The sequence below is a fragment of the Eschrichtius robustus genome, chromosome 8, assembly GCF_028021215.1.
Source record: "Eschrichtius robustus isolate mEscRob2 chromosome 8, mEscRob2.pri, whole genome shotgun sequence".
In the NCBI taxonomy this organism is placed as follows: Eukaryota; Metazoa; Chordata; class Mammalia; order Artiodactyla; family Eschrichtiidae; genus Eschrichtius; species Eschrichtius robustus.
This window is the reverse complement of record NC_090831.1, coordinates 129,689,917-129,712,503: the sequence shown is the minus strand read 5'-3', so window position 1 is coordinate 129,712,503 and position 22,587 is coordinate 129,689,917. Positions and strand designations below refer to the sequence as shown.

Here is a 22,587-nt window from a genome sequence, read left to right as displayed (position 1 = left end):
GTCCACGTGGCCTGTGGGCTCCCCTGGGTGACCATGTAGCCTGTGGGCTTCCCCCCCGAGGTGTCCACGTGGCCTGTGGGCTCCCCTGGGTGACCACGTGGCCTGTGCCTCACTGTCTCAGCCAGGCCTCCCTGACCCCTGACCCAGGGTGGCGCTTCCTACCCCGTTCCCTCCCCTGACCTCCTCCTTTACGTCCATCACCAGTTTGTTTTTAATTTTATTGTCTGCGGCCCCTGCTAGGACGTCATCTCCGTGAGATCTAAGATTTTGTCTGTCTTGTTCCCTGTGGGAGCTGGGAGCCCAGGGTGGTGCCCAGGGCATGGACCACAGGCAGTGGACCTGGTGGACGTGGACCCCCCGTTGTGTCCGGAAAACCTGTCAAATGTGCCAAATGCCCCACGTTGCTATAGGAACCAGGCCAGTCACCTTCGTATATTTAAATGTAAGACTTCAAACGCTGTGAATGTGTCTTAGATATTTGTAAGGAAATAGTTGTAGAAGAAAAACTGAGAATTTTGAATATAATTGCTCTCCCCCCTCTCTGTAGCTTCCAAGTATATTGACTCCGAGTGAAGGGAATCTTGTCAAATGAACATAATTTGTAGGAAAAGTATAGGATTTGGCTTCCAGGTTTCCTGCGCCCTCCCTAGCGTGAGTGTATCAGGGAACATTTCCGAGAAGGGCCTGCCTGCCTGCCTTCTTGGTGGCTTCAGAGCAGCTGATCTCCTCAATCTTGTTTTTACAACCAATGTCAGTCACAAAGGCAGAGGAGTCCAGAGTGACCTGGTCCTCGGGGAGACGAGCATGGACAGGGCCGCCCAGCACCTCTGTCCCTCAGTCCTTCAGCAGCCGTTCACCGAGGGCTCCAGGGCCTGGCCTGTCCTGGGGCTGTGAGGCTGACAAAGCTTGTCAGCAGTGGTCGAAGGTGGCCCTTCCAGAACCTGCTCACAACAGGGGAGCAGCAACCTGCAAAGGAACTGGTGCAAGGAGACAGGACGGGGGTCCGCTGCTCTCTGAGCTTGAAGTGCTGGCGCGGGGGGTGGGGGCCGCAACCCCTCCTGCGGCTGGAGGTGCCGGCAGGCTGACCCTCACGGCCGTTGTGTGGCCATCAGTGTGGGTCACTCGGCGATGTCACCGTGCTCACTGGTGCCACCGACAGATTTTCTCAGGCCAGGCACCAAGGTGGCGACACCACAGATGAGGAATACGGCCCCATCCATGCTCTTAAAACACCCGTAATCCACAGCAGCAAATATATGGGAAGCAGATAAGTGCAGCACAGCTAAACTGATGAAGCCTTTATAAAAGCTGAGCTTAAATCCACATAGCATAAGCTTGAGCATTTTAAAGTGAGCGACTCAGTGGCATTTAGTGCATTCACAGTAACATGCAGCCACCCCTCCGCCTGCTCACTAAACGGGGGTCTCTCATAGACAGCATACGGTTGGATCAGACTTTTTAAAAAAATCTATTCTGCTAGTCTGTCTTTTAATTTTCGAATTTAATTCCTTTACATTTAAAGTACTTTCTGACAAGGAAGGGCTCACTTCTTCCAGTTTGCTATGTTCTCCTCTATATTGTACATGGTTTCTGTTCCTCAGTTCCTCCTTTTTTTGTTTTTGATTGATTTATTTTAGTCTCCCATTTTGATCCCCTTCTCATTCCTTCTCTGTAAAATTTTTACTTTGTTTTTATATTTTGAGTGGTTATCATGGGGATTACAATGAACATCCCATATTTATGGCAATCTATTTTGAAATAATACCAAATTAATTTCAGAAGCTCCTGTACAGCTGCCCACCCAGCTTTACATTGTTATTGTCACAAGTTACCTCTTCATCGTCCCGTGCCCGTTAACCTGGATTTATAATTATTGTGTTATCCATGCATCTGCTTTTAGATTGATTAGGAAACAAAAGAGGAGGTACAAACCCAAAATACAATGGCACTGGTTTTCATATTTATCTATGCAGTTATTTGATTTCTTTGTACGACCTCGGGTCACTGTGTACTTTTCTTCCATGCCAGCCTCAGTGACTCCCTTCAGCATTTATTGTAGAGCAGGTCTACTAGCAACAGATTCCTTCAGTTTTTGCTTATCTGGAAATGTCTTAATTTCATCTTCATTTTCAGAGGATAGTTTTGCCAGGTACAGAATTCTTGGTTGACAGGTTTTTTTTTCTTTTAGCACTTTAAGTATGTCAACCCATTGCCTTCAGGCCTCCACGATTTCTGATGAGAAGTCAAGTGTCGATCTCATTGAGGCTCCCTTGTACCTGACAAGTTGCTTCTCTCTTGCTGCTTTCATGATTCTCTGTCACAGTTTGACTAGGATGTGTCAACGTGGGTCTCTTTGAATTTATTGTGTGAAGTTAATGGAGCTTTTTGGATATGTACATTTGCATTTGTCACCAAATGTGGGACATTATTGGCCATTATCTCTTCTAAGACTCCCTCTGCCCCTTTCTCTCTGTTCCTCTGGGGACTCCTGTAATGCATATGTTGGTGTGCTTGGTGGTGGGCACAGGTCCCAAAAATGTGGGCTTCCTCAGGAACAGTTTCTCCAATTGCTTTTTCACTCGTGAATCAGCCATACTTTCCTGTTTCTTTGTATGCCTCATAGGTTTTTTTTTTAAGAACTGGACTTATTGAATATTATAATGTGGTAACTCTGGAAATCAGATTCTTTCTTTTCCCCAGGGTTTGCTGTTGTTGATCGTTGAGGGCTGTGGTCGTCCGTTTGTTTAGTGACTTTTCCAAACTCTTTTTGCAAAGACTGTATTCCTTGCCATGCATGGTCACTGCAGTCTCTGTTTCCTTCTCTTCACAGTCAGCCAGTAACCTGACAGAGATTACCTTGAATGCTTGAAGCTAAGAGAGGGATTGCAGTTGGGCTCTGAGCTGGCCACTCCGTCACTCAGCCAGGCCACCCATAGCTCCTCACTTCTTGCTTGTGCAGAGTACAAAGATCAGCTGGAGGTGTGAGCCCAGTATCCCCTCAGCTCTTCTCTGGGATGAGTCTGGCCCTCGGCACGTGTGTTACATTCCGAATTCCCTGGGACATGCTTCAGCCCTTCAAAGCCCTCATTCCCCTAGAACATCCTCTCAGCCTCCCCCTGCCCCAGCTTTCTGGTCTCTCTGCTGCTTGGCCAGCTCTTGCTCCAAGTGGTCACAGCCAGGATATCTCTTTAAATGCTTTCAGCAGATGCTTTCCAGAAGGCCAATCCAGCTAAACAAAGGTTACGCTCTGTACTGGTCCCTCAGGGAATCAGTACAGGTCAATACACATGACCACAGTTTTTTGAGAATGAGGTCAGTATAGCCTCCTGGTACCAGCAAGTCACACCGGGAAAGGAGGCCACCATCCCCATGGCCTCTGTCAAGTTTGGGAGCCGAGGGTAATAGATGGGTAAGCAAAAATGCCACAATGCCTTCTTACCAAATTTAGTTATCACTTTCTCCTTTGAACACTCCCTTGGTCCTCTGGTTGCTCTAAGTTTGTTTATACTGTGCCAGAGTTCTGAAAAGTTGATTCTGTCTGTTTTTGTGACCTTAGTGGTTATTTCAGTGGAGGGACAGTCCTTGGAGACACCCACTCCACCCCCACCATGGTGCCATCAGTCTGATAGAAGCCCATCTTGGAAGAAAAACTCTGTAACAGACCCCTTAGCCCTACCCACCTCCCCACCCACCCACCTGGGCCCACCTGCAGCTCTGCTGGGCAGTTCCTGGTTATGCCAACGGCTTCGGGCCCTAAGCCCCTGCATCCCTCTGGCTGAATAAGCCCATTTGGTCCATGTCCAAGGTGGGCCAGGGTTGCTCAGCGGTTAACTCCTCGAAGACCCTCAGAGGATGAGGCATGAGAGTTGACGGGTAAACACCCTGCTTCTCTGCCCCTCAGACAGTTCTGGGGCACACTCCAGAGTCCCCCAAAGGACCCTCCAGTGCCCCCCAGAGGACCCTCCAGCGCAATCATCACCTTTGTCTGCTTCCTCCCTCCCCAGTCTCACCTCCTCACCCCTCAAGCTGTCTCCTGGGATCACCTCCCAGACAAACCAGAGGCACCCGCATCCTTATTCCAGGATCTGTTTCTGTGGAAGGTGTTTAAGCCACGGAAGTGCCACGGTGCGTGGAGTCAGCCTTGGCCGCCCGCTCAGCAGAGGCTCCGGCGGCTGGGGTGGCAGGCGGGGGCCTGTGCCTGTCCCTCAAGGTTAGGACCCTCCACTGCTGGCTTTGGGCCTCAACATCTGGGTTAGAGTTAGTAATTAAAAGCTTCTCATTTGTGTACAGATATGTCACAGTGGTGAAGTGCAGAATCCTTGCCTTGGGACAAAAATAGGCATGTGTGAAATGGTGTAGAAAAAAGTGGTTTATGGTGTTCTTGGTGTCCATGACCTCACTCAGTGCGTGAGCAAGTCTTCCAGCTGAACTTCCCGGATGAAGAAAACTTGCTCTCTAAGGACTAGCTGGATCTTACCCTTTTTTTTTTTTTTTTTGGAGTGTCTTCTTGGAAAAAAGATCTATAAAAGCTCTCATGAGGACTTCCCTGGTGGTGTAGTGGTTAAGAATCCACCTACCAATGCAGGGGACACGGGTTCGAGCCCTGGTCTGGGAAGATCCCACATGCCGCAGAGCAACTAAGCCCATGCGCCACAACTACTGAACCTGCACTCTAGAGCCCACGGGCCACAAATACTGAGCCTGCATGCCACAACTACTGAGGCCCGTGCGCCTAGAGCCCATGCTCTGCAACAAGAGAAGCCACCGCAAAGAAAAGCCCGTGCACCGCAATGAAAAGTAGCCCCCGCTCGCCGCAAATAGAGAAAGCCCGCACGCAGCAACTAGAGAAAGCCCGCACGCAGCAACGAAGACCCAACACAGCCAAATAAATAAATAAATAAATTTATTTTTTTAAAAAAAGCTCTCATGAGGTGTAAGCCACTGAACAGACTTCAGAAAGCTGGTTTGGTTATTTTATAAGAGCAGAAAGTTGGGTTTTTTCCCCACTTCCCTGGAAGTGAGTTTGGGAGCAGCTAACTGTTCACTCTGTGGTTCTGAGAAGTGATTCAAGGGCTTCTCTCTCCTTTTCTCCTGCTCCTGTCCCCATACTCAGAAGCGAGCCCAGGGTTGTGGAGGTTCCAGCTGGGAGCTGTGTCCTGGTTCTCCTGTTGTGCTGGGAGCTGCACCCCTGGCCTGAGCCCTGGGTTAGCCTGGGACCTGGCAGCGGGGAGCCTTGGGCTTCTTGCGGGGAGGGCGGAGGCCCAGGAGTGGAGACAGCCCATCTGCAGTCACACACTTCTCTGGTGGCTTTTCTCAGCTGTGGACCTGATATGGTGACCACAACACGGGGACAAAACCAAATGGGAGCTGGTGACGTGCCTGGTAGACCCGGGGCAGAAAGGGGCACCTGAGCCCATTCGGGGGAGCCCCGTAGTCTCAGCTCCCCCTCCCCACTCTCTTCTCCTACTGACGGGCGCCCCGTTCCACACCCACCCTGGGCCACGGCCACAGCCCTGGGCTGCAGGGAGCCGTCGGTGGGGCTCATTCAGAGCCCGGTTCCGGCTGGTTCTCCCCTGGTGGCTCAGGGCAGCGGGCAGCTCTACCATCATCTGACAGGGGTTGGTGTCTTAGGGACGTGTCCTCTTGACAGGAGCCTCCAAGGGCACAGACATCGCTGTGGAGCTTGTGAGAGTGCCGTCTGCGCAGGGGTCCAGGCAGGAGGCAAGAGGGGGTGGGGGCAACGCGGCCCCTCCAGCTGAGTCTCCTCCCGTCAGCACGTTCTGCCCGTAGAGAGGCTTCTAATCCTCAGTGAGTTCCGTGCAGACATACAGCACTTAGAGGAACCAGTGGCCGGTCCCCAGGGCAGTGCTGGCCCAGAGCTTCCCGGGATCGTGCGGATGTCCTAGATTTTGCTGTCAGTGTGGCGGCCACTGGTTGGGCTGCTGAGCAGTTGGAGTGTTGCTAATGTGACTGAGGGCCTTAATTTTGATTCCAGCTGATGTAATGGGAACCCGTGGGGCTGCCGTGGGAGTGGTGAAGCCCTGGGGGCTCCTGGGTGCTGTGGGTGCTCTCGCAGTCTTGAGGACCCGGCTCATTTGCCTTTAGTGCCCGTGTGACCGTCTTGACCAGGCAGTTGTTTCTTGTCGGCTAAATCCGTAGATTTAAAAACTCTCCGTTTCACTATTAGAGGTTAGGTCATCCTGCATAACGAGTTGGAGCCCCCCAAAAGGTGGTTGTTTTCATTAACAAGTGACCATGTTCAGTGGATCAGAAAGATGATGTGTCTGATATTAAACAGAACTTTTGGGAGGAGAGTTTCTCATAGTTCCAGCACTTCGACACAACCCAAACGTTTAATATTTAACGTATTGCTGTGGTAGGTCTAATACTGAACATGGTAGTGTTTGGTGCAAGACAGACCTGGGTCCACGTCCTGCCTTTGCATCTTGTGTGTGGCGGCCTCCTGGGTCCCTCCTCCCCATCCGACAGGGGAAGGGGCAGCGTCCGGTCCCCATGCCCGGCACGTGGTGGGGCGGGGAGGGTGGCTGTGCCTGGCAGCCTGTTTCTCGTACCTGACCCTCCCCTCCCCCGAGCAGACGTGGCCGAGCCATCGCATCAGGCCTGTGGCCGGCAGTCACCCCAGGAAACCAAGCGTCCCCGAGACCCGCCCAGATGACACATCACCCATCCACTCAGCACTGCCCCCGCATCCTTCTCCTCCACGGCTCCCTGTTCCCCTGCATTTTCACTTTAGTGCATGTGGGATTTTCCACACAGTGGGTGCTCCAATTTTTCTGAAACTGCCAACTGTTCAGAACAGAGGGCGCCTTTCATCAGATGCAGTCGTGTGCGTTTGGCAGCCTGAGTGCCCAGCAGCTTGGAGCCGCCCGCTCTCCAGAGCCCTCTGTTCCACGCGGAGAGTGGCTGTTGGCTTTGAACGGCTGGGGTCAAGTTGTACGTAAAAACGTGGCACAGCCCTGCCGTGCATTTGGCCTCAGATCTGAAGGCTCCATATGTCACGCTGTTTCCAGATTTTAGATTGACGTCGTCAGAGGAAAGCGAAGCAAGGAAGAGAGAACAGGGAACGTGTCCAATAGTAACTCATTCCCCCGGTCACCGCGGTTGTAGTCGGGGCTGAGGAGCCCAGGTTACGGCCAGGCTCCCGCCGTTGGATGGGAGAGGACGGATGGGGAGAGCGCAAAGCGCAGGGCTGCTCAGGCCGCCTCTGCAGCCCTTTGTGAGCGTGGGTCCGTCCACCTTCTCGCAGCTCCGTGGGCTCAGGACTCGCTCACACCAGAACCAGAGGCCAGCCTCGCTGCCAGCGGTGAACAGAGCTGGTGGCGGTCGGGAGCGGAAGCTTTGGACTCGTGAGCCCATCCAGCCCCTCTCTGGCTTTTTGAACGTTGTCCCCCGAGTGTACAAGGTGAAAGCCCTCCGTTCGGTGCCTCGTGCCCGGGTCACCCTAGAGCATTGCATTTGGAAAGTGAGGCCATCAGAGCCGCACCGCAGACGGCTGTCTCCTCTCGTCAGACCCTTGGGTCGGGCTCCACCATGTAGACGATGGGGAGTTCAGTGTGGCCACACGAGCTGCTCCAAAGCTCAAAGATAAGCATATTCTCATACCTTTTCACCTCCTCGTGAAATCCTCAGATCCCCTCACACTCAGGTAGCAAGAGGTCCTGCATCCCCCTCCTCACTCACCTGTGTGTGATGAGTTCTACATTCGTGTTGTCACTCATGTTTAGGACCTGCAACAGTGGCACTCACTGCAGTCTTCTGCTCGCTTGTAACCTTCAGCCAGTCACCTGTGTTCCTGGGTCTCGGTTTTCCTGTCTCGAGGCAGCTGTGTTGGGTCACTTCTTCCTGCTCCACGTTATGGGACACTCTGGGGAAGCTGAACTGTGAACACTGACTAAGCCTTGCCCTCCTCTGCAGGCAGAGCATGTGGATGGTGGATGCATGGATGGATGGATGGAGGGAGGGATGGAGGGAGGGATGGATGGATGGATGGATGGATGGTGGGCGGATGGATGGATGGACGGATGGAGGGAGGGATGGATGGATGGATAGATGGATGGAGGGATGGATGGACGGATGGAGGGAGGGATGGATGGATGGATGGATAGATGGAGGGATGGATGATGGGTAAATAGACATGGAGATAATAGATGGTAGACATACAGATGCAAAGATAGATGTAATAACTAAATGTAAATCAAATCCATTCATTTGTGTCACAAATGTACTCAATAGCTTAATAAAGTCTGTCCCAATATGCCATAATTGTAGTGCATATATTGAAAATTATGACAAAAGTACAAAATACGTTCTGTGAGGAAATAATCCTCTCACCCCTGGGAGAAGAGGTTTTATAATTACTCAGAGTAAGAGAAGTCTGATAAAGAATGCTTTGTATAGCTGCCCTTTTTTCCTCTACAGTTTTCTTTTTTTAATATCAATTCATTTTTTCCTGATTCTTTTTTTTTTAGCATCTTTATTGGAATATAATTGCTTTACAATGTTGTGTTAGTTTCTGCTGTATAACAAAGTGAATCAGCTATACATATACGTATATCCCCATTTCTCCTCCCTCTTGCGTCTCCCTCCCACCCTCCCTATCCCACCGCTCTAGGTTGTCACAGAGCACCGAGCTGCTCTCCCTGTGCGCTGATTCTTTTAATTTAGGGTGGGACGATTAGGTGCTAGCTTTCTGCGGCCTCCACGCAGGAGCTTGCTAGAAATGCAGGATCTCCTGAGTCAGAATCTGCATTTTAACAAGACCCCAGGTGGCCCCTATGCACATACAGCTTGAGAAGCACCGCCCAGGGTGTCTCATGGTTCCCACTTGCCTCCCAGGGGGCAGTCACACCCCAGCCCCCAGCCACAGAGACGGGGCCCATCCGGCAGCTCCAGAACAGAGCCCAGGCTGGCCTGAGTGGTGCAGGGGCCATCGGGAGCAGAACCCATCGCTGGCTGCTCTGACAGCAGCGTCAGGCACAGCAGACACAGGCATTTAGACTTTCAGGATCCAGGAAATTCTGGGAGAGATTTAGCCCAGTAAAGTGAGATCTGACACACAGGGCCCTACATCCTGACGGCACGTCAACGTTTGCATTTGCCCTTTTGAAATTTGGCTGCAATGTTTTCATCACCTAAGACAGTGAGAATTACACAACTTCATTAAGTGAAGCTGGGTGAGCTGGAGAGTTGAGTCAGGTGCTGGTGGCTTCCTGCTCCACCCTCAGTGTCCTGATGCAGAGGGCTTCTTAGCCCTGCCATCACCCGAATACACCAGAGGCACCCTCTCCAAGCCTGGGGAGTCTACACTCTGTCTTCTTTTGGGCTCAGGAATGGAAATGGCCATCGTGGGGTCAGGGACACCTCTGTTGGCTCTGACTCGGGACCACACTTGGGGCCTTCGTAAGCAGGTCCCTGTGAACGGGGCCTCGGAGGGCCTCCTGGGACAGGGGTCCCGGGTCAGACCATGTTCAGAAGGAGCGGGTGCCTCTGCCCGATGCCGCTCGCCTTGTCAGCTGCAGTGGAAGAGGACGCCTCCGCTCTGAACCCAGGATTCTTCCTTTCGATGCTTCAGCCGGGGGTGCCTCCTGTCGGGGAAAAGGAGGGGGGAAGGGAGGGTGTTTCCCATGAGCAGCCCCTTCGGAAGCCCCGTGGACTCCCCGACCCCCTTCGTGCTCTTGTCCTGTCCCTGTGGGGCGGGTCCCCGCTGAGACTGGGAAACACTCAGGACTGCTGGCTGCTCGGAGCCCCCCGCCCCTCCCCGTTTCCAACACAACCTTTATGATGAGGTTTCCAGACCCCTCCGTCCCCGGTGGTCCTTCCCTCTACAGGCCGCGGGGGCCTTAAGAGGTGCCATCGAAATTGAAAACCAAATTCAGATGGTTTGTCTTAACCTAGAGGCAGGTGATCTCACTTTATCCTTTGCCGTCCCCTCTCATTGGCCTGACGATCAGCAGTTCTACCTGTCGGGGCCCTTTGCAGAAGGATTGGCCTCTCTGAGTTTCTGGCTTTTTGTCCATCGGTTCAGGGGATGGGATTCAGGTCCTCTGAGGTCTGCCTTTGCCCCAAACAATGTGCACAGACTTCAGAGCTTGGTTCTGGCCTCAGTTTGGACCATCTGGCACATGGGGAAGATGTGGATGATATTCTTTGCGTTTCCAGCTAAGAGTGGGTGCGTGTCCCACGCTCCGCCTCCTCTGAAGAACCAGCTGGCCTCCCCCGGGGACCTCCCGAGCGGGGGCGGGTCCAGCCCCTGTCTCGCCCTGCCCGCCCCCCCCCCGGACACGCCCAGCTGGTCTTTGCTCCATCGCAGGCATCATGGTAATGAATCGCCAGCTGCGCCGCGCCCACCACACCCACGCTGGCTCATAGGAAAGCTCCTGGTGGCTTATCTGATTTTTATAGCTTGGGGTTAGAAGAATTTCCCAGTGGAACTGCTCTGATATTGCGTCTGCCGAGTGTTGGAATAAAGATGAAAAACCCAGAGTGATGTTTTATTTATAGACCTGCTTTGAAACACACACCATTTAGGCTAAATTTTATGTGATGCCCCGGTGACAAATAAATGTGTCCATCTGAGTCAACAGTCTCTGGGGTCTTTATTAACATTGCTTTAAGGAGAGAGGAATTTTTTAACTGCCAGTGAGCGGAAACCACGGAGGTGGCTGGGCCCAGGGCCGGTCGATACTGCTGGCATCACTCGTAATGGATATTTTCATTTTGCTCTGAAGCAGAGCAGACAGACGCTTGTAAGCGAGGGGCCTTGTGGGTGAGCTGTGTTATCTGTGACGTGGGGAAGCCGTCAGCTGAAATATTCACAGTGTTTTCCCCGCTCAGCTGAGTCCAGTGCTGCGCCCACGGGACGCTGGCCTCACACGGTTTCGAAGGGAAGGACTTAACCTGACACTAACGCTGCCTCCTGGCCCCAGCGAGAGGGGCTCCCAGAGCGAGAGGGACGGGGCGAGGCCGTCTCCAGCTGAGACAAGGTCACCACACCTGAATCAGCACCTGACTGTGGGCACGGGTCTCCCCGCCCATAACTCTCTCTGCAACCCCAATTTTGCAGAGTTGGTTGGACGCTCCGCCACTGGCCTCTCGGGATGCAGGACTGTGGCTCGGACGTCTGTTTTCTTCTTTGCTGCGGGCCAGCACGCGCAAGGGCCCCAGGGCGCAGGGCGAGGCGCCAGCCAGAGCTCAGCCTTCTGTGCGGCGCCTCTCCCCTCTGCCCAGTCGCCCGGTTTTAAAGAATTAAAAATCCCAGATTTGAGATGTTAGACACAGAACACCAGTCAGTTGAGTTGGAAAATAATAATCACTCTTCAAAATTCTCCTGAACTTTTCCTCTGCAGTGATCATCTTTGGAGGAGAGGATGCCCTTTTCCTAAAGTTCTTAAGACACTGAACATCTGCCCAGGGCCGTCTACGCTTCAGACAAGAGCAGCTGACTCCTCGCTTTGCTTTTAGAGCAGTTGTCCGTTTACAGAAAGACGGTCGAAAGTGGAGAGAGTTCCCTGTACGAACGTGTTCGCCCTCCCTCCCCACAGCGTCCCTGTTGCCGACACCTGGCTCCGGCTGTACATAGGTTGCCTTGAGGAGCCACTATTTACACGTGATTATCGACTGAAGCCCCCAGTTTACGTCAGGGTCACTCCTGGTGCTGCACGTTCTGTGGGTTTTGACAAGTGTGTGATGTCATGTCTCCACCATTATGGGATTGTGTAGAGTAGTTTCACTGCCCTACAAATCCTCTGTGCCCCACCTATTCATCCCTTCCCTTTTCCCCTAACCTCTGGCCGCCACTGATCTTTTCACTGTCTCCATGGTTTTGTCCTTTCCAGAACGTCATATAGTTGGAATCATACAGTGTGCAGCCTTTTCAAATTGGCTTCTCTCACTTAGCAATGTGCATTTAAGGTTCCTCCATGCCTTTTCATGGCTTGATAGCTCATTAATTTTTAGCGCTGAATACTATTCCATTGTTTGGGTGGGCCGCAGTTTATTTGTCCCTTCCCCTTCTGATGGGCATCTTGGTTGCTTCCAAGGTTTAGCAATTAGGAATAAAGCTGCCATAAACATACACATGCAGGTTTTGAGTGTGGACATAGTTTTCAGCTCCTTTTTGTAAATATCAAGGAGCGTGATTGCTGCATCGTATGGTAAGATTATGTTTAGTTTTGTAATTAACTGCCAAACTGTATTCCAAAGTGGCTGCACCGTTTGCGTTCCCACCAGCAATGATGAGAGTTCCTGTTGCTCCACATCCTCGCCAGCATTTGGTGTTGTCAGTGTTTAAATTTTGGCCATCCAATAGGTATGTAGTGGTATCTCATTGTTTTAATTTGCATTTCCCTGATGACATGTGATGTGTAGCATCTTTTCATACGTGCTTATTTACCATCTGTCTATCTTCTTTGCTGAGGTGTCTGTTCAGTTCTTTTGCCCACTTTTTTTAAAAAAAGTATTTATTTATTTGGCTGTGCCTGGTCTTAGTTGCGGCACCTGGGATCTTTGTTGTGGCATGCGGGATCTTTAGTCGCGGCATGTGGGATCAAGTTCCCTGACAAGGGATCGAACCAGGGCCCCCTGCATTGGGAGTGCGGAGTCTTAGCCACTGGACCACCAGGGAAGTCCCTGCCCACTTTTAATTGGGTTGTTTGTTTTCTTACTGTTGAGTTTTAAAAGTCCTCTGTATACATTTTTAATGTATTTGTATATATTTAGTATATATACACATCCTTGGTCAGATACATCTTTTGAAATATTTTCTAGCTTGTCTTACCATTGTCTTTTGCAGAGCAGAAGTCTCTAATTGCAACAAGGTCCATTTATAGATTGTGTTTTTCATGCTGTGTCTGAAAAGTCATCACCAAGCCCCAGATCACCTAGATTTTCTCCTCTGTTATCTTCTGGAAGTTATTTAGTTTTGCAATTTACATTTTCGTCTAACTTTGGATTAACTTCTGCGTGAGGTGTGGGGTCTGTGTCCAGATCCACCCTCTGCTTGTGGACGGCGGCTGCCCCGGCACCACCTGTTAGGCGCTGGCCTCCCACTGCGAGCTGCCGTGGCTGCTTTGTCAGAGGTCAGTCAGCCCCGCCTGTGCAGCTCTGACTTGCAAACGTCGGGATGAGATGGACCTTTCACTCATGAGCTTCTAGAGTGTCAGCACCTGCACCCTGTGTCCACAACGTCACACTGAAAGGGAAGAAGAAACAGGCAGGGCCATCAGCTCACAGGCCACGGGCCACAGTGTTGGAGGCGAGCTCCCCGGCTGCCCTCGGCTGTCAGCGCTTCCGTGTCGTGGAGGTTCTGGCCCTGACTGCTCACTCCACGGGCCTCCACGCTGGCTGCAGCCCTGTGAGCGGCTGACCAGGGGTCATTCACTCCTTGGAGTCTCAAACGTGTTACCGAACCAAACTTGGGTCCGTTCACCTGTGCGCAGTAAAGCCAATCTACTGACCCCAGGTTGTGGTGGAGGAAAGCGCAGCGTCTATTGCAGGCGCCAAGCAAGGAGTCCAGGCAGCTAGTGCTTAAGAGACCTGAACTCCCCGAAGGTTTTCAGGGAAAGGTTTTTAAACACAGCGTGAGGGAGAGGGTTGCAAGGTGTGTGATCAGCTCATGGACATTCTTCTGATTGACTGGTGGTGAGGTAATCGGGGGTCAACATCCCTAACTTTCTGGTTCCAGCTGGTCTGGGGTCTACGTGCTTGTGGGCAGCATGCAGTCAACTTCTTCTACCTGGTGGGTGTTTCAGTATCTGCAAAACAGCTCAAAGGATGTGGCTCAGAACAGTGTCTTGAGGAGGAACCCTCAAGATAATATTCTACCTTTGAGGAGGAACCAAAGGTCCTTGACTTTGTTCAATGGCTAAACTATTATTATTTTGTCTTGCTTGATTGTTTTTCTTTCTTTCTGCATTTTCTCACTTCTCTGATTAAATTTATTCTTTGACTAAAGTTTTTCTACAGACAAAAGGCAGGCGGAGGACATGGGGTACAGGGTCTGTTCTGGGAAGTCCCCATAGGGTCCTGCTCGGTTACAAAGCCACTTTGCTTCCTCACAGTCTGGGCCTCATGCTTTTCCTGAAGGAAATTTCTTTGACAGTCTTTTCTATTTCTTCGACAGTCTTTTCTATTTCTTCATAGTTTCCCTCTTCACACTTGCCAGTTTAGTAATTTATATTTTCTTTATTCATAATTCGATTCCTTATGAGTTCCAAATTTTTATACACTAAGCAATATCATTAGCTTGTATAACTCTTAAATTTCCACTGTATCTGTGGTTATGTTTCCTTTTTCATTATTAATTTTTGGTAATTTTTGGATCAGAGGTATCTTATTTTTCCCCATATTAGACTTCTAGTAAGAGTTTTTGTGGGTTTTTTCCCCCTGAAATCAAGCTCTTGGATTTATTCATCAATCCTGTTTCCCTTGTATGGTTTATTAATTTATATTTTTATTACTTATTTCTATTTCTTCCCTCAAGTTTTAACTATTTTACTTTTGACTCCTTAATTCAAATGCCTGGTTTGCTGTGTTCATTATTTCTTATGTGACAGTGAAAGCATGGGTGGTCCACACCCACCATGATGGGGGCGCTCTGGCACCTCCACAGTTTAGATTTATAGCGTTCTCACATCATTATTTTCCAAGTATTCTGTAATCACAGTTTAGATTTATTCTCTAGCCTAAGAATTATTGAAGAGTGTACTTTTCAATGCCCAACTGATTGGAGAGTTTTATTTTCTGTTGTTCTTAATTTCTAATTTTATTAGGTTATGATTAGAGATGCAATTTGTATAATTTTTACACTTTGGAAATCGTGAAGGCCTTCTCTGAGGCCCAATATCTGATCAGTTATGACGTTGTTTCTAGACCATGGAGTCTGACCAATTGCTACTGAATTATCTTTATTAATTAGGTTGTTAAGACTCTCTGTATGTCCCCCATGTGGGTTAGGGAGACTAGTTTCAAATCTGGCCTGTCATTTACCAGCTGTGTGACGTGACTTGCCCTGTAAACCTCAGGCTTCCTCATCAGTGCCCTGGGGCAGCGGAAGGCACCTGCCCCAGAGGCCACTGTGAGGGTGTGTTGTGCATGCAAAGTGCTGGGCTCGGCTCCCAGGATGACGTAAATTGTCAGCAAGGGCTTCTGTCTGCCGAGCCTGAGAGGCATGTCTGCTCTTCTTTATTAATTCAATGTTTTGTTTTATTTCTTGGCACATGCTGGTTCATGAATACTATACATTCATTTTGGATTTCTTTTTTGTTTGTTTTTTGGGTGTGGGGGGTTTGCCTTTTTTTATTTTATTATTCTTTTAACATCTTTATTGGAGTATAATTGCTTTACAATGTTGTGTTAGTTTCTGCTGTATAACAAAGTGAATCAGCTATATGTATGCATATATCCCCATATCCCCTCCCTCTTGCGTATCCCTCCCACCCTCCCTATCCCACCCCTGTAGGTGGTCACACAGCACCGAGCTGATCTCCCTGTGCAATGCAGCTGCTTCCCACTAGCTGTTTTACATTTAGTAGTGTATATATGTCCATGCTACTGTCTCACTTCGTCTCAGCTTACCCTTCCCCCTCCCCATGTCCTCAAGTCCATTCTCTTCATCTGTGTCTTTATTGCTGTTCTGCCCCTAGGTTCCTCAGAACCTTTTTTTTTAGAGTCTATATATATGTGTTAGCATACGGTATTTGTTTTTCTCTTTCTGACTTACTTCACTCTGTATGACAGACTCTGGGTCCATCCACCTCACTACAAATAGCTCAATTTCATTTCTTTTTATGGCTGAGTAATATTCCATTGTATATATGTGCCACATCTTTTTTATCCATTCATCTGTCGATGGACAGTTAGGTTGCTTCCATGTCCTGGCTGTTGTAAATAGTGCTGCAATGAACATTGTGGTACATGTTTCTTTTTGAACTATGGTTTTCTCAGGGTATATGCCCAGTAGTGTGATTGCGAGGTCATATGGTAGTACTATTTTTAATATTTTAAGGAACCTCCATACTGTTCTCCATAGTGGCTGTATCAATTTACATTCCCACCAACAGTGCAAGAGGCTTCCCTTTTCTCCACACCCTCTCTGGCATTTATTGTTTGTAGATTTTTTGATGATGGCCATTCTGACTGGTGTGAAGTGATACCTCATTGTAGTTTTGATTTGCAGTTCTCTAATGATTAGTGATGTTGAACATCCTTTCATGTGATTGTTGGCAATCTGTGTATCTTCTTTGGAGAAATGTCTATTTAGGTCTTCTGCCCATTTTTGGATTGGGTTATTTGTTTTTTTGATATTGCGCTGCATGAGCTGCTTGTATATTTTGGAGGTTAATCCTTTGTCAGTTACTTCATTTGCAAATATTTTCTCCCATTCTGAGGGTTATATTTTCATCTTGTTTATGGTTTCCTTTGCTGTGCAAAAGCTTTTAAGTTTCATTAGGTCCCATTTATTTTTGTTTTTATTTCCATTTCTCTAAGAGGGAGGTCAAAAACGATCTTGCTGTGTTTTATGTCATAGAGTGTTCTGCCTATGTTTTCCTCAAAGATTTTTATAGTGTCCGGCCTTACATTTCGGTCTTTAATCCATTTTGAGTATATTTTTGTATATGGTGCTAGGGAGTGTTCTAATTTCATTCTTTTACATGTAGCTGTCCAGTTTTCCCAGCACCACTTATTGAAGAGGCTGTCTTTACTCCATTGTATATTCTTGCCTCCTTTATCAAAGATAAGGTGACCATATGTGCATCTGTTTATCTCTGGGCTTTCTATCCTGCTCCATTGATCTGTATTTCTATTTTTGTGCCAGTACCATACTGTCTTGATGACTGTAGCTTTGTAGTATAGTCTGGAGTCAGGGAGCCTGATTCCTCCAGCTCCGTTTTTCTTTCTCAAGATTGCATTGGCATTTGGGGTCTTTTGTGTTGCCATACAAATTGTGAAATTTTTAGTTCTTGTTCTGTGAAAAATGCCATTGGTAGTTTAATAAGGATTGCATTGAATCTGTAGATTGCTTTGGGTAGTATAGTCATTTTCACAATGTTGATTCTTCCAGTCCAAGAGCATGGTATATCTCTCCATCTGTTTGTGTTGTCTTTAATTTCTTTCATCAGTGTCTTATAGTTTTCTGCATACAGGTCTTTTGTTTCCTTAGGTAGGTTTATTCCTAGGTATTTTATTCTTTTTGTTGCAATGGCTAATGGGAGTGTTTCTTTAATTTCTCTTTCAGATTTTTCATCATTAGTGTGTAGGAATGCAAGAGATTTCTGTGCATTAATTTTGTATCCTGCTACTTTACCAAATTCATTGATTAGCTCTAGTAGTTTTCTGGTAGCATCTTTAGGATTCTCTCTATATACTGTCATTCCCTCTGCAAACAGTGGCAGTTTTACTTCTTCTTTTCCGATTTGGATTCCTTTTATTTCTTTTTCTTCTCTGATTGCTGAGGCTAAAACTTCCAAAACTATGTTGAATAATAGCAGTGAGAGTGGGCAACCTTGTCTTGTTCCTGATCTTAGAGGAAATGGTTTCAGTTTTTCCCCATTGAGAACAATGTTTGCTGTGGGTTTGTCATATATGGCCTTTATTATGTTGAGGTAGGTGCCCTCTATGCCCACTTTCTGGGGAGTTTTTATCATAAATGGGTGTTGAATTTTGTCAAAAGCTTTTTCTGCATCTATTTAGATTATCATATGGTTTTTATCCTTCAGTTTGTTAATATGATGTATCACATTGATTGATTTGCGTATATTGAAGAATCCTTGCATTCCTCGGATTAACCCCACTTGATCATGGTGTATGAGCCTTTTAATGTGCTGTTGGATTTTTTTTGCTACTATTTTGTTGAGGATTTTTGCATCTATGTTCATCAGTGATATTGGCCTGCAGTTTTCTTTTTTGTGACATCTTTGTCTGGTTTTGGTATCAGGGTGACAATGGCCTCATAGAATGAGTTTGGGAGTGTTCCTCCCTCTACTATATTTTGGAAGAGTTTGAGAAGGATAGATGTTAGCTCTTCTCTAAATGTTTGAGAGAATTCACCTGTGAAGCCATCTGGTCCTGGGCTTTTGTTTGTTGGAAGATTTTTTAATCACAGTTTCAATTCAGTGCTTGTGATTGGTCTGTTTATATTTTCTATTTCTTCCTGGTTCAGTCTCGGAAGGTGGTGTTTTTCTAAGAATTTCTCCATTTCTTCCAGGTTGTCCATTTTACTGGCATATAGTTGCTTGTAGTAATCTCTCATGATCCTCTGTATTTCTGCAGTGTCAGTTGTTACTTCTCCTTTTTCATTTCTAATTCTGTTGATTTGAGTCTTTTCCCTTTTTTTCTTGATGAGTCTGGCTAATGTTTTATCAATTTTGTTTATCTTCTCAAAGAACCAACTTTTAGATTTATTGATCTTTGCTACTGTTTCCTTCATTTCCCTTTCATTTATTTCTGATCTGGTCTTTATGATTTCTTTCCTTCTGCTAAGTTTGGGGTTTTTTTGTTCTTCTTTCTCTGATTGCTTTAGGTGTAAGATTAGGTTGTTTATTGGAGATTTTTCTTGTTTTTTGAGGTAGGATTGTATTGCTATTAACTTCTCTCTTAGAACTGCTTTTGCTACATCCCATAGGTTTGGGGTCATCATGTTTTCATTGTCATTTGTTTCTAGGTATTTTTTGATTTTCTCTTTGATTTCTTCAGTGATCTCTTGGTTATTTAGTAGCATATTGTTTAGCCTCCATGTGTTTGTATTTTTTACAGTTTTTTTCCTGTATTTGATATCTAGTCTGATAGCATTGTGGTCGGAAAAGATACTTGATACGATTTCAGTTTTCTTAAATTTACCAAGGCTTGATTTGTGACCCAAGATATGATGTATCCTGGAGGATGTTCCATGAGAACTGGAGAAGAAATTGTATTCTGTTGTTTTTAGATGGAATGTCCTATAAATATCAATTAAGTCCATCTTGTTTAATGTGTCATTTAAAGCTTGTGTTTCCTTATTTATTTTCATTTTGGATGATCTGTCCATTGGTGAAAGTGGGGTGTTAAAGTCCCCTACTATGATTGTGTTACTGTCGATTTCCCCTTTTATGGCTGTTAGCATTTGCCTTATGTATTGAGGTGTTCCTGTGTTGGGTGCATAAATATTTACAATTGTTATATCTTCTTCTTGGATTGATCCCTTGATCATTATGTAGTGTCCTTCTTTGTCTCTTGTGATAGTCTTTATTTTAAAGTGTATTTTGTCTGATATGAGAATTGCTACTCCAGCTTTCTTTTGATTTCCATTTGCATGGAATATCTTTTTCCATCCCCTTACTTTCAGTCTGTATGTGTCCCTAGGTCTGAAGTGGGTCTCTTGTAGACAGCATATATATGGGTTTTGTTTTTGTATCCATTCAGCCAGTCTGTGTCTTTTGGTTGGAACATTTAATCCATTTACATTTAAGGTAATTATCGCTATGTATGTTCCTATTACCATTTTCTTAATTGTTTTGGGTTTGTTATTGTAGGTCTTTTCCTTTTCTTGAGTTTCCTGCCTAGAGAAGTTCCTTTAGCATTTGGTGTAAAGCTGGTTTGGTGGTGCTGAATTCTCTTAACTTTTTCATGTCTGTAAAGGTTTTAATTTCTCCGTCGAATCTGAATGAGATCTTTGCTGGGTAGAGTAATCTTGGTTGTTGGTTTTTCCATTTCATCACTTTAAATATGTCCTGCCACTCCCTTCTTGCCTGCAGAGTTTCTGCTGAAAGATCAGCCGTTAACCTTATGGGGATTCCCTTGTATGTTATTTGTTGCTTTTCCCTTGCTGCTTTTAGTATTTTTTCTTTGTATTTAATTTTTGATAGTTTGATTACTATGTGTCTTGGCATGTTTCTCCTTGGATTTATCCTGTATGGGACTCTCTGTGCTTCCTGGACTTGATTGGCTATTTCCTTTCCCGTGTTAGGGAAGTTTTCAACTATAATCTCTTCAAATATTTTCTCAGACCCTTTCTTTTCCTCTTCTTCTTCTGGGACCCCTATAATTTGAACGTTGGTGCGTTTAATGTTGTCCCAGAGGTCTCTGAGACTGTCCTCAATTCTTTTCATTCTTTTTTCTTTATTCTGCTCTGCAGCAGTTATTTCCACTATTTTATATTCCAGGTCACTTATCCATTCTTCTGCCTCAGTTATTCTGCTATTGATTCCTTCTAGAGAATTTTGAATTTCATTTATTGTGTTGTTCATCATTGTTTGCTCCTTAGTTCTGATAGGTCTTTGTTAAACCTTTGTTGTAATTTCTCCATTCTATTTCCAATATTTTGGATCATCTTTACTATCATTACTCTGAATTCTTTTTCAGGTAGACTGCCTATTTCCTCTTCATTTGTTTTGTCTGGTGGGTTTTTCCTTGCTCCTTCATCTGCTGCATATTTCTCTGTCTTCTCATTTTGCTTAACTTACTGTGTTTGGGGTCTCCTTTTCACGGGCTGCAGGTTTTGTAGTTTTCCATGTCTGTCCCCAGTTGGTAAGGTTGGTTCAATGGCTTGTGTAGGCTTCCTGGTGGAGGGGACTCGTGCCTGTGTCCTGGTGGGCGGGGCTGGATCTTGTCTTTCTGGTGAGCAGGGCTGCATCCGGTGGTGTGTTTTGGGGTGTCTGTGAACTTAGTATGATTTTAGGCAGCCTCTCTGCTAATGGGTGGTGTTGTGTTCCTGTCTTGCTAGTTGTTTGGCATGGGGTGTCCAGCACTGTAACTTGCTGGCCGTTGGGTGGAGCTGGGTCTTAGCGTTTAGACAGAGGTCTCTGGGAGAGCTCTCGCCAATTGATATTACGTGGGGCCGGGAGGTCTCTGGTGGTCCAGTGTCCTGAACTCGGCTCTCCTACCTCAGAGGCTGAGGCCTGACACCAGGCCAGAGCACCAAGACCCTATTAGCCACACTGCTCACAAGAAAAGGGAGAAAAAAAGAAAGAAAAAATAACAACTAATATAAAGTTATTAAAATAAAAAAATTTTAAATTACTAAAATAAGAAAATAAAAAAGTAATTTAAAAAAAAAGAAAGCAACCAAACCAAATCTACCAATGATAGTAAACTCTAAATACTAAACTAAGATAAACATAAAACCAGAAACAAATTAGATGCAGAAAGCAAACCCCAAGTCTACAGTTGCTCCCAGAGTCCACCGCCTCAATTTTGGGATGATTCGTTGTCTGTTCAGGTATTCCACAGATGCAGGCACATCAAGTTGATTGTGGAGCTTTAATCTGCTGCTCCTGAGGCTGCTGGGAGAGATTTCCCTTTCTCTTCTTTGTTCGCACAGCTCCCGGGGTTCAGCTTTGGATTTGGCTCCGCCTCTGCGTGTAGGTCGCCTGAGGGCGTCTGTTCTTTGCTGAGACAGGACGGGGTTAAAGGAGCAGCTGCTTTGGGGGCTCTGGCTCACTCAGGCCACGGGGAGGGAAGGGTACGGATGCAGGGCGAGCCTGCGGTGGCAGAGGCCAGCGTGACGTTGCACCAGCCCGGGGCACGCCGTGTGTCCTCCTGGGGAAGTTGTCCCCGGATCACAGGACCCTGGTGGTGGCGGGCTGCACAGGCTCCCGGGAGGGGCGGTGTGGAGAGTGACCTGGGCTCGCACACAGGCTTCTTGGTGGCGGCAGCAGCAGCCTTGGCGTCTCATGCCCGTCTCTGGGGTCCGCGCTGATCGCCGCGGCTCACGCCCGTCTCTGGAGCTCATTTAGGCGGCGCTCTGAATCTCCTCTCCTCGCGCACCCCGAAACAATGGTCTCTTGCCTCTTAGGCAGGTCCAGGCTTTTTCCCAGACTCCCTCCCGGCTAGCTGTGGCGCACTAGCCCCCTTCAGGCTGTGTTCACGCCGCCAACCCCAGTCCTCTCCCTGGGATCTGACCTCCAAAGCCCGAGCCTCAGCTCCCAGCCCCGACCCGTCCCGGCGGGGGAGCAGACAAGCCTCTCGGGCTGGTGAGTGCTGGTCGGCGCCGAGCCTCCGTGCGGGACTCTCTCCGCTTTGCCCTCCGCACCCCTGTGGCTGCGCTCTCCTTGTGGCTCCGAAGCTTCCCCCCTGCCACCCCCCATCTCTGCCAGTGAAGGCAGCTCCTGGTGTGTGGAAACCTTTCCTCCTTCACAGCTCCCTCCCAGAGGGGCAGGTCCCATCCCTATTCTTTTGTCTCTGTTTTTTCTTTTGCCCTACCCAGGTACATGGGGAATGTCTTGCCTTTTGGGAAGTCTGAGGTCCTCTGCCAGCATTCAGTAGGTGTTCTGTAGGCGTTGTTCCACGTGTAGGTGTATTTTTGATGTATTTGTGGGGAGGAAGGCGATCTCCACGTCTTACAACTCCGCCATTTTGAAGGTCTCCCCGGATTTGTTTTAACATTAATATACAGTTACCTTATTTATTTCACTAAAAAAAAAAAAAAATTGTACATTATCTTGATGTTAATGCCATGACCACTCCTTCATTTCTGTTTATATGTGCCTCCTGTTTTCCTACCCTTTCAATTTTTCATCTTTCTGAACTGCTGTGTTATAGATGTGTTTTCTGTAGATAACATATAGTTTGGCCTGAGTGAGAGAATTTGTCCTA

General features: G+C 47.5%; 1 protein-coding gene across 1 annotated transcript in view; it reads left to right on the top strand.

Annotated features, from left to right (window-relative positions):
• Positions 1-22,587, top strand: part of PTPRN2 (protein tyrosine phosphatase receptor type N2) — a 684,054-nt gene that overhangs the window by 392,671 nt on the left and 268,796 nt on the right.